Genomic DNA, 13,179 nt, shown 5'->3' with positions numbered 1-13,179 from the left:
TATCAAGAAAGGTCTATGTTAATTTAACTTGTGGAACAACAACAAAATATGCTTACTATATTGCTCTGTTTCATAATCACAAGACACAGATTTTTTTTTGCATTTTTACTCTGCATTTAATCTTTACAATGGATGTATATTGAAATCAATAATGTTTCCAAACAGCAGTCAGCCAATTAGCAATTGTGGCATAATTGCCATTGCCTGTGTATGGGCAACCATCAAAATGCCATATCAAAACTCACAGAAAGGATAGCAGTGGCCTGTAGAAAGGCCCAGGGATAATTCTGGAGTATTCTTTTAAACTCTTAGACACCATCAGTAAAGACATTGAATTAGATAGTACTTAGCAAAATTTCTGAAATGGTATTTAAAAGTAAGCTAGATCTTCATAACCTCAAAGTTGTCTTAGGGCCTATTACTAAAAGGTTTTAATTCTCTTGTGTAAGATTTTAAGAAATGCTGTATCACCAATGTTCTTGAGGATATTAATGACTGAATTAAAAAATTTCTAGAAAACTTTTGTCTGAATGTATAAAATTTTCAGGAACAACTCAACCAATTTACTCTGATTATACTTTGCTTATATGCATGTATAAGATTGATAAAAGATAAAACCCTATGTCTAATTAAGCCTAGAAGAGTTCTTTCAATATAAAAGTATAGAATATGAATCTAAGTCACAATAAGCACTGAATTATAGTCTAATTGGAAGCATCTTTTTTAGAGGTAACAGTGCATCTTAGAAGCAATGGTAACTTAAAGTCAATGAAATACAGTATATGCTTTAAAGTGATGGCTTTTTATCAGAAGATCAAGTTATCTTTAGAAAATGTGATATCCCAGGAAAAGCACTGGGTGGTGATCAAGAGGTCTAGCTGTGACACTAATTTGCTGGGAGACATTAAGTAGCAATGAAATTTTGCTTTATTTTACTGGTCACTTATGCAACAATGGAAACAATTCATTAGGAAGTAAATTATCTGGCAGAAGTAATTGTGCAAATTCACTTAGTGTTCCAAACATTTTCATGGCTCTTTACATACAAAACAATAATCCATATGGCACATAATGTTACAGCAGTCCTTTTACCGAAGATATGACAGTGCATTTCAAAATAGCAACTTTAGAATTAAGTATCTATAAACGCTCAAATATAGCATCAACTCTTAAGTCAGTGAAGCTATCTCTTCAGGGACCAGAGATAATATGATCCTTTTGGAAAATCTACAGAAAAAAAATCTGTCCATTTGTTTCTGTGATGATAAGAAAAATAAAAATTATTAAAATCAAATAGAAATGTGAATCCTGCCATTTCCTTGTCTACCACATATGAAGTAGAATCCTAGACACTCTTTGTTACCTACTTCTGCCTTACTGTAGTTATGCATGTATTATATTTGCATTTTATATTATTTCTTTATTAATTATGGTCCTTCTCTCTCTCAAGAACATAATGAGAGCAAAAGATTGGTCAGGACCTTTGTCTCCTAGGGAGTGTCTGATATATAAGGCATTTTCAATAAAAAACTGTGTGTAATGGTTTGATAAATTAGGTGTTTGGGAAAATCTTTAAGCAAAAATATTGCTTTAAGCACTATATAAATGCAATATGTTGTGAGAATGAGACAAAGGACAGCATGGACCTTACCCTATATTTTCAAAGGCACATATGTATAGGGTATATTTATTTGCTTGGGGGCAAGTCCACTTATCTGTGATGCCCAGCAGAGATGTTTTCAATCGAAAAGATAAGGCAAGGGTTAAGAAAATCAAACTTGATCTTTCTTCTATTCTCTGGCTTCTCTTGTTTTCCATTCCATTCTGACATAGTTTAAGAGAAATTTTAATGTCATATATTCTATGACATGGAACAATTTAGTGATGGCTTTAAGAAGAATTTTGAGAGTAATTTTTATATCATAGTTACTGAAACTTAAATTACTCTTTTCTTTTAAATTGCTATGGTTATGTATTTGTTATAAATTCTCAAAAAGAGCTTTTTACTGCTTTGTAGTTCTCTCTTGCTTAAATCTGGAATATATGTTTTAGTTATCAGTGAAATTACTAATCTATTTTCTAAACAATTTAATTTGAACAAGTTGCTGTTTCACCTTTTTCTTTAGATTTAGATCTTTGATCATCTATATATAAATAATTATTAATAATTTTATATATCTTTGTGTTTGTAGTACATGTTTGACCTTAAGCTAAACAATTTTGCAAAAAGCAGGTAATGAATAAATAATGTGTACATATGGACATTTAGAGAAAATTAATCTTTGAAGCTTTTTTTTTCTTTTGTTTGCAATAAATGGTACTTCGCTTCTAGATATGTATCTAATCACAATTATAGAATTGCTCAAATTTTTAAATTGTCAGACAACCATTTTTCATGTTTTCTCTCCTGATTATGCAAACTAATAAAGAGGGAACATTAAAGAAGGTCTCTGTCAGTTAATCTTCAGAATTTTTAAAATGTAACCTCATCTCCAGGTCTCAGATTACTTCCACTGAGGTAAACATTAATACACTAAGCATATTCTACAAGGATTTAACAAAAGTTGAATGCTCTCCTTCCTGTCTCTCATCAAAAAGTCTAAACTATTCAGGCCATAAAAATAGTACTAACAACAACTAACATTTTTACGTCCTAACTACTTGTCACTAAGCACTAACACAACTGTGTATAACTAAAGCACGCAGTACTGTATACATATTCCTTCATTTAATCTGAAAACAACCCTATGAGGTAGATAATATCTTAGAGTCTAGGTAAAGCAGTATGAAGAGGTATATTGAAAAAAACCTGCAGATTTCCTCCTGTGTGTTTCTCCTTTACTTTTTTTCTTTCAGTTTTATTGAGATATAATTGACATACACTACTTTGCTTATACACAGAACACTATTACTGACACTTCTGGTCACCAAATGTGTGTGGGTTTTTTCCCCACACCAAAGCAATTCATGACACCAACTGGGTATCCTACAATTTAACTCAGTTCTGGAAATGGGTCAGACACCACAGGTTAAGAGCTCAGTCCCACAAGAATGTTCCCACGACACTTTAGATACCAACTGAAAGTAGTAGGTCCCCAGAGTACCCACAACTTCTGTCTGACTTGGCTACAAAACGGAGGTTTTCACAATTCCCTCCTCGGGTTCTATTAATTTGCTAGAGCAGCTCACAGAGCTCAGAGAAACACTTATTTACATTTACCAGTTTATTGAAGAATATGATAAAAGAATACAGATGAACAACCAGATGAAGTAATACATAGGCTGGGAGGGTCCCAAGCCTGGGAGATTATGTCCCTGTGAAGTTGGGATGTGTCACCCTGCACACGAATGTGTTCATCAACCTGGAAGTTCCCAGAACCCCCTACTCTTGGAATTTTATGGAGGCTTCTTCACGTAAGCATAATCAACTATTAACTCCATTTTTAGCCCCACTCCTTTCTTTGGAGGATGGGGGCAGAGCTGAAAATACCAAGCATCTAATCATGTCTTTCTGGTGACTAATCCCCATCCAAGAACCAACCAGGAGTCCACTCAGAGTCGCCTCAATAGAACAAGATGTGTTCCTAGTGTTTTTATTACTTAAGAAATCACAAGGGTTTTAGGAACTCGGTGTCAAGAACTGGGAGCACAAACCCATATTCCATTACCTCATGAGAGGTAATGAGACTTACCTTAAAGAGTTTTCAACACAGGTCTTTCCAACTCTAGATCTCAGATCTTGACATCAGTGCTATAAGGAAATGCCATGAAATAATTAATTATCTTACAAAATACAACCTTGTCAATTACACAATTTTACTACAATGAAATATAGTTAGTTAAAACTACTACTATAGTTATTCCTAATAGTTCTATGTCTCAAACACCATACTTGAGAGGACTTAAACTGATGTATATTTGAGAAAATTCTAAGGTATACTAGTTAGTATGATGAGCAGATCTTTAATTTGAATAAGGAGACCACCAATGTATCTTCTGTTATTCTTAAAAAAAAAAAAAAAACCCACATTGTACCTTCAACACATTGTAATTTGGCTCAAAAATTTTACTACAGATGATTCCTTTGACCCATGTGTTTTTTAATTATTATTTATATGCTTTACAAATTGTCACATTATCTAGATATATTTCAATGTGAGTTCATTCAAAGTAAACTGCAGAACATACTCATATTCTTTTATAGATCATAACATTTGCCATGTTATAAATATTAATTTAATACTTTTAATTAAATAGGAATAATAAAAAAGGAATAATAACATAAGTATCAGAAAATAATTATTCAGAAAAAGTAGATATACGGTATATGGGCCTAAGAAATATCTACTTGTTAGCTCTGCAGTTGTCCTAAAATGAATTTGACATGTGTGGTAAACTGAATAACCGCCCTCAAAGATGTCCTTGTCTTAATCTCTGGAACCTGTAAATATGTTACCTTACATGATAAAAGGAACTCTGCAGACGTGATTAAGTTTAGGATCTTGTGATAGAGAGATTATGCTAAATTACCTGGGTGTGCCCAAAGTAATCACAAAAGTCCTGTAAGAGGGAGGCAGCAGGATCAAAGTCATGAAAAGGAGTTGTGAAGATGGTAACTGAGGCTAGAGTGATGTACTTTGAAGACAGAGGAAGGGACCATGAGTCAAGGAAAGCAGGGAGCCTCTAGGAAAGGAAAATTAAAGGAAATGGATTCTCTTCTAAAGCCTCCAGAAGGTCCTGCCAACATCTTGATTTTAGACCTCTAGAACTATAAGAAAATAAATTCATGTTCTTTTAAGCTACTAAGTTTATAACAATTTGATAGAGCAGCATTTGAAAACTAATAAATTACGGTTGTTAAATAGAACTTCTCACACTTTTACCTCTGGCCAAGATTTACCAAAAGTTTGTTTTAAGCAAAAACAAGCAAACCAACATATTGAATACAAAAATAAAAACAAACCAAAACCCAAACTACCAAAAATAAAAAAAACTGTATGTGAAAAGTAGTTTTCAAAACAATGGATATCATGCAATGAATGTTAGCCATCCCTGACAGGCACGAAACAAATAAAAGCAGTCCAACAAGTTTTCTAGTTTAATGCTTTGAGAGACTCTTCAGGCCATGGCACAGGGAGGAGGAAACTAGGCGTAACCTGGAGAATGCACTGAGCTGAGGAGACAAGCAGAGTCTGAGGAGAACCTGGCAGCAAGATTCCACAGAACAGAGTCCCTGAAGAGAAGGGGCCGCTGAAGAGACCTAGAGCTCTGGGGATCTGCTAGTGAGGAAACCACCTGAGGCTGAAGGAATGCCAACCATAAGAATTAGAGTGAATGGGGCCTGGAACACAGACATGGCGTGAATCGTGTCTGACTCCTCCAGGCAGCCTGTGAAAACTCCTAATTCACTTGACAGAGTGCTCAGAAAATGTTTACCTCAGTAGTGGGGTATAATTATCCATAAACTGAGCACTGTTCCAGGCACATATAACAAATTAAAAAAAACAAAACACCTGAAAGGACCAAACTTCTTTCCAAGTAACTTCTCTGAGTCCCCAAAGCTTAATATTTATATAAATGCAACAAAATACGCACGAGGGGCTGCGTGGCACATCCTGCAGGCGGTGGTGGGCAGGCGGCCAGGCGCAAGATGAGGAAATTTCGGTTCCTTAGGCAGAGCTTCCACCCGCCGCACGAAAAGCTAAAGCAGGAGCTCCTCGCCTTCCCCAAGACCGAGGAGCATGGCTTCCCCAACCAGCCCGGCCAGCGCCCTGGCCTTCGACCCTGAGCTTCGCGTCATGGCCTGCCGCACCAGGTCTGGAGCCGTCAAGATCTATGGTGCCCCCTGGTGTGGAGTTCACGCGCCCGCACCGAGACATGGCCACCAACACCCAGATGCACCTCCAGCCCGGCCAGGGCCACCTCCTGACCCTGCTGGATGACAGCAACCTCCATCTTTGGGAGATCGTCCACCACAATGGCTGCGCCCACCGGGAAGGAGCCCTCAGCTTCCAGCTGCCTAGGCGCCTGGACTTTGACAGTGCCACTGGCCTGCTCAGCCTCTCGCATATCACAGTGGTCCATCTGGTGGCTTCTGGTGACAGGGCAGCCCTGGGCACTGAGGGTGGTAGCATCGTCTTCCTGGATGTTCCCACCGTGACGCTGCACGAGGAGGGCAGACCCTTGGCGCTGAAGAAGTTCCGTGAAGGTGAGGCCATCAGGCTTCCCAGCATCCTCTTTGCCGGGCAATCAGCTACCCGCTCACACCACCCCCGCACCCCGCTCCCGCCATGCTCCCTCTGGGGGGATATACTATACATATATATATATAGTACGTACTATATATATATATATATATATATATATAGTACATGCACATGCACATGTGGGCACCCACACACACACGGGATAAATTTCAAAATGAATGGTATCTAATCAGATTGCCAGGCATGAAAGAAGTAGAAAAATAAAAACCCGCAATGAGAAGAGTAACTGTCAATTGAAACCAGATCAAAATTTACACTGATATTAGAAATATCAGAGAAGAATTTTAAAACCATTATAACTCTGCTGTATATGCTGAAAATGCTAAGTAAAGACCCGGAAAACATTTTTTAAAGACTCAAATCAAATTTCAAGAAATACAAACTACAATGCATATAATGAAAAATATACAACATGAGCTTAATGCAGATTAGAAATTACAAAAGAAAAGATTAGTGAACTTGAAAGATAGTCATAGAATTATCCAAATTATGTTATCTAATGGAATAATCCAAAGTGAAACACACAAAGAAAAAAAGGATTAAGAAAATGAAAAGAGCATAGGAGACCTGTGGAACAATTCAAATGATCTAATATGCATGTAACTGATATTTCTTAATGAGATGAGAGTGGGGAGACAAAATTTTTGAAGAAAAAGTTCTAAATTTGATTAAAACTATAAACCTACAATTCCAACAAACATAATGTATTGTAAATACAAGAAACTTGAAGAAAGCTACACCCATACAGAATATAATCAAATAGATCAAAACTAGACAAGGAAAAAACTTAAAAACAGCCAGAGGCAAATGATACATTACATACAGAGAAACAAAAATATTGATGGCGGCAGAGCTCTCATCAGACATAACACAAGGTGAGAAAACACTGCATCAATGTCTTTAAAATACTGAATTAAAAAGAAAATCAACCTGGAATTCTGTTCTGAGTAAAAATATATTTCATAAACAAGGTGAAATAAAGGTGCTTTCAGACATTCAAAGCTGAAATAATTCTTCACTAACAGACCTGTTCTATAAGAAATGGTTGGGACTTCCCTGGTGGCTCAGTGGTTAAGAATCCACCTGCCAATGCAGGGGATAGGGGTACGAGCCCTGGTCCAGGAAGATCTCACATGCCGCGGAGCAACTAAACCCGTGTGCCACAGCTACTGAGCCTGCACTCTAAAGCCCGCGAGCCACAACTACTGAGCCCGTGTGCCACAACTACTGAAGCCTGTGCACCTGGAGCCCATGCTCCACAACAAGAGAAGCCACCAAGATGAGAAGCCCGCGTACCTCAAAGAAGAGTGGCCACTGCTCGCCACAACTAGAGAAAGCCCATGCAGCAAAGAAGACCCAACACAGCCAAAAATAAATAATTTTTTTTAAAAAGGATTACTATTGTTTAAAAAAAAAAAAAAGAAATGGTAAAGGACATCCTCAAGCAGAAGAAAAATAGTAACAGCTGGAACACTGAATCTATACAAAGGTAGGGGAAAAGAAATATAAATTACAACTAAATGGGTAAATACATGATTTTTTCTTAATATTTAAATCTCAAAAAATCACCACAAACTTCCACATCTAGAAAGATGAAATAAATGTAAATTTTTCTATTCCTCCATTAAATATAGTTATGCATTCTGTACATTATATATAAAACAAATATAAAAAGTTTCTGAAAGAGAGAAGGCAAAATAGCTAGAGAACTCAAGATTTAAGAAATGTGCTCAAAAAAAAAAAAAAATGAAGTTCTTAGGAAGTAAATCCAATAAAACATGTCCAGTTTTGTATGCTGAAAATTATAAAATGGTGATGAAAATAGTCAACAAAGATCTAAATAATTGGAGAGATATAGTGTGTTTATGGATTGGAGGACTCAACATAGCAAAAATATCAATTCTCCCCAAATTGATATATAAGTAATATACAATTTTTATCAAAATTCAAGAATTTGTAGAAATAGACTAAAACTATTATAAAATTTGCATAGGAAAAGGAAGAAACTTGAATAGTTTAAGAATGTTTTGAAAAAGAGCAAAGTGGGAAGAATCAGTCTACCCAATTTCAGTTACTAGATAGCTACAGTAATCGAGACTATGTGATACTGCCAGATAGACAAACACAAATCATGGAATAGAACAGAAAACCCAAAAACAGACCCAACAAATATGCCCAAACTGACATTTTTTTAAGGTGCAAAACTAATTCAATGGAGTAAAGATAGATTTTTCAACAAGTAGTGCTTGAAGAATTGGACATCCATAGATTAAAAAAAAAAAAAAAGCACAACCAGTTTCACATCTCATAAAAATGTTAACTCAAAATGGATTGTGGATTTAAATGTAAAACTATAAAATACTTAGGGGCAAAAAAAACTAAGGGAAAATTTTTGATATATAGGGCTAGGCAAAATGTTCTTGGACTTGATGCCAAAAATACATTTTATAAAATAAAAATAGATAACTTATACCATATCAAAACTTAAAACTCTGGCTCTGCTAAATACCCTGATAAAAGAATGAAAATATACACTGCAAAGTGGGAGAAAATATTTGCAAACCATTAATCTGTCAAAGGACCAATACCTATAGTACATAAAGAACTTTCAAAACTCAACAGTAAAAAACAAATAATGCAATTAGAAAATGGGCAAAAAACATAAAGAGACATTTTATTGAAAAGAATATATAGCTGACAAATAAGCACTTGAAAAGATGTTAAACATCACTAAAGATTAGAGAAATGCAAATTAAAACCACAATGAGATATCATCTCACATCCATCAGAATATCTAAAATAAAAATAGTGTCAACATCAAATGCTGGTAAAGATACAGATGTGAAAGGGCCAGATGGGAAAGCCAGCCTCTCGCTCCTTCCAATTGCAAGTCTTTCAGCTGAAGCCGATCTCAGCCTGGGATGGTATAAAAATCTTATGTTAAATAAACTCAAAATTTTGATTATTAAATAGAATTGGGCTATTTTCTAAACTGAGATGGTTTTAATTCAAAGTGGCCCACAAACTACTTATATTATACAGAAATGTATTGGAACTGAACAAAGTCTGAGACTGAAGATCTAGCCTCTATTGAATCTATATTGGGAAGAGTGGAAGACAGTTTCTTTATGATATATCATTAATTGTAACTTGTAAAATATGGTGATTCATGTAATAAGCAAGAGATTGCTGAGAAATCATTCAAAACAGTTAAAATACGTACTTTTGACAAAGAATTTCAGAAATAGGAACATGAATAAGGTCCAGTATTACACAATTAATGAATCCCATTTTTTTAAACAATCCCTGTAAAAGAGGTATCCAAATATTCTCTGGAACATGAAGTCACTGATGGTAGTGCTCCTGGTGATAATGGACCTGTTAATGCATTTTTGTATTTAACCAAGAACCATGTATTAGAATACCTTTAAATATTAAGAATATTTATAATAGGAAATGTCATACCCTTTTGTAAGTATAATTGAAAGGACTTTATTCCTTTTCATCTGCAAATAAACACCACATCTCTATTGGCATCTTTATTAGTATTGCTTAAACTGATGTTTTCACAACTGCCCCTCGTGAGAACTCTGCACTGGGAGTCAGCAACTCTGGATTCTTTTTTCACCCTGTTGCTGGCTTAACACATTACTCTAGAAATACTACGTAACCTCTCCCTCCTCTCTTTCCACATTTTTTAAAAGACATGTATTATAGCTACTCCAAATACGCCAGAAAATCATTTTCAATTGCCAAGCATGTATTTATGGCGTGGTTTCCCAGTATCTGGAAGTATGCTTTACCTTGTGCTTAAAGGAAACTTATTGAAAGATTTAAAGTTGCCTAGAAACAAGCTGAAACTGAAGTTTAAAAAATGGGATTGGAAGGTGCTAGAATAACCAAGTATTCATATGGAGAAAAAACATTCCCTTCTATTTCACCCAATACATAAAAAAAAAATATTTAATGGGCAAATTCATAGAGACAGAAAGTACAACTGTGTCTACCAGGAATTTAAGGGGAGAGGGGAATGGGGAGTTACTGTTTAATGGATACAGAGTTTCAGTTTGGGATGGTGAAAAAATTCTGGAGATGGATAGTAGTGATGTCACTCAGCAGTTTGAATGTACATAATGCCAATAAGTTATATACTTAAAATGGTTAAAATCATCAATTTTATGTTATATATATTTTATCAAAAAATACAATTGAAAAGAGAAAAGGAATTGAGTCTTTGGAAAGCAGGGCGGCCCTCATAGCAACCTCTGGTCCTAACTAATGTGTGGCTTATCAAGTAGGATGGGATAAAACCACTGCCTCACTTAAAGGCTGGGGTTAAAAGACAATAAAATAATGCTTCAAGACTTTAAAGTACACATCAAACTGGTGGAATAAAAAATGCATAGCAAGTATATGTTACAAATGTGTGCTTAGAACTATAAAAAAAAGTGAAATAGCATAATTTCCATTAGACTGAGACATCAGACTCCCTTGAGATGCCATACATGGCGTCCTACGTGATATGAGCAGTTTAATGTATGCCAATTATACCTCAATAAAACTTAAGAAATTTTTTTAAATTCAAAGTGAATGATAGAAAGAAATTTAAAAGCTAAAAATATAAAACTTCTAGAATAAAAGAGAAAAATATCTTCATGATGTTAAGATAGACGAAGGTTTCTACAGAACACAAAGAGCCTTAACAATAAGAGAAAAAATTGGTAAATAAGACTTCAACAACAACATGTATGCTCATCAGAAGGAATAATTAAGAAAATAAAAACATAAACCACAGACCTGGATATTAATATCTGCAATGCCTATATGTGATAAAGAACTTGTATCTAGAATATACATGTATGCATATATATATATATATTTTTTTAATCCCTAAAACTCAATAATAAAAAGACAAACACAATACAAATGGGCAAACAACTTGACAGACACTTCCCCAAGAACATACAACTGGCCAGTAAACACATAAAAGGTGTTCAGTATTATTACTCATCATAGAAATGCAAGTAAGAACCACATCACTAGAATTGCTAAAATTAAAAAGAATCACAAAATCAATTGTTAGTAGTAGACATGTGGAGCCACTGGAACTCCCATATTTTGCTGGTGAAAGAGAAACTGGTACCATCACTTGGAAAACCACTTGGCAGTTCACTATAAAGTTAAAACATACCTACCCTGTGATTGAGAAAATTCACCTCAAAATACTTTTCCAGAGGGAAATAAAAACTTCTGTCCCAAAAACCCTCGTATAAGAATGTTTATTACAGTTTTATTTATAATACTAAAAACCAGAAACAAATTAAAATGTGAATGAGTAAACAAATTGTAGATATTTATACAAGGGGATACTAGCTAGAAATATAAATAAAAGTACAATCAAGGCACACAACAGCATGGATGAATTCCACAGAAATCATTTTGGGCAAATGAAGCCAGGTATTTAAAATTCCATTTACATACAGCTGTAAAACAGGAAAAACTGGTAACAGAAATTAAATCAATTGTTGCCTTGTATTTTGGGAGAAACTGAATGTAAGAGATTGAATGTGAAGGTGCATGAGGAAATGTTCTGAGGTGATGGAAATGTTTTCGATTATAGTGTGGTCACATAGGTATATATATTTGTCAAAACTCATTCCACTGAAAACTTAATACCTATGCATTTTATTCAAATTATACTTTGTGATGATTAATTTTATGTGTTAACTTGGAAGGTATTTGTGGATGAGATCAACAGTTAAACTGGCGGTTTGAGTAAAGCTCTCCATAATATGGGTAGGCCTCATTCAACCAGGTGAAGGCCTGAATAAAGCAAAAACGACTGGCCACCCTAGCAAGAGGACTGCCTTCCTCCAGCTGACTACCTTTAGACTTCATCTGCACCGTTGGCTCTCTGGCCTGCCACCCTACCCTGCCAATTCTGGACTTGCTAGCCTCCATATTTGTGTGAGCTAATTTCTTATAGCAAATCTCTCTCTCTACCTCTCATATATACATATACACAAACACACATCCTATTTTTTCTCTGGCAAACAATGATTAATATGTACCTCAAATCCAGAAAATAGTATAAAGCAAATTCTCCAGAAACAATATGCTAATTCAAGGAAATCCTTCCAAGACAGTAGATTCCATTCCAAGCCAGATTCAGAGTCCACATCTCAGAGGTAGCCAAAAATACTGTTTATTTTTCTTTATGAATCTTGCATAATCCTACTACTGGGAAAATCAAGTTTGAGCTTTCATTCTATCAACTTTCTCCTTCCCGAAGGTTCTGAGTCACTATCCGCCATGTAATCTATTTCTTAGCAGCTATTTCAATTTGTCCCTACTCTAGGACCAGAGTCATTATGGCTATACTCCTACAACAGAATCTTACTGCTCTTCATGACCTTTCTGGGTCATGGCTGGAAGCACTTGGAATCAAACAAGGCCACTCCAACCTGTCAGGGTCTGAATAAAGTGTCTGCCTTCCCTGCACTGTGTACCTGAAATTCCTGCTCACCTGTTTGGCTGTTAGCCACTGTTTTCTGCCAGGTTTCTTGAAATCTTGCTCTACACAGGCATAGCTGAAGAATCAGCCAACTACTTGAGAGAAAATTTGCATACAGATTATTGTATCCACTTTGCTGAAGTTCATCTCACCAAGATGTTTCTCCCTCAAGTCCCATCCATTTTCTCAGTTCCAAGCTCACTTTTGTAAAATAGGCCATTTTCTGCCTTGGCTCTATTCCTAGGAACTGAAAGCCAAAAAATATCTTCAGACGAAACAGCCAAAATATTTGAGTAACATCATTTTCCTTCCTTTCTCTTAAAGAAAGGAGCCCTATACCCAGCCTGTCTCAGTTGCTCTCCAGGGCTTTCCAAAAGTTGCTTTGTGTAGTTTGTCTAT

The 13,179-nt window shown here is 35.6% G+C and overlaps 1 long non-coding RNA gene across 1 annotated transcript in view; it reads right to left on the bottom strand.

The window, feature by feature from the left end:
• LOC113633627 (uncharacterized) overlaps positions 1-12,417 on the bottom strand; it is a 172,846-nt gene extending 160,429 nt beyond the window's left edge. The window contains exons 1-2 of the long non-coding RNA XR_003438277.1: positions 12,338-12,417; positions 3,693-3,751 (exon numbers count right to left, since the gene is read on the bottom strand). This is a non-coding gene — a long non-coding RNA (uncharacterized LOC113633627). The remainder of the gene's footprint in view (positions 1-3,692; positions 3,752-12,337) is intronic.
• Between the last annotated feature and the right edge of the window lie 762 nt (positions 12,418-13,179).

Source organism: Aethalodelphis obliquidens, unplaced genomic scaffold, assembly GCF_003676395.1.
Source record: "Aethalodelphis obliquidens isolate GAN/ISIS:26980383/991018 unplaced genomic scaffold, ASM367639v1 scaffold2, whole genome shotgun sequence".
Taxonomy (NCBI): Eukaryota; Metazoa; Chordata; class Mammalia; order Artiodactyla; family Delphinidae; genus Aethalodelphis; species Aethalodelphis obliquidens.
The sequence above is the reverse complement of the archived record's forward strand: the minus strand, read 5'-3'. Positions and strand labels throughout refer to the sequence as shown.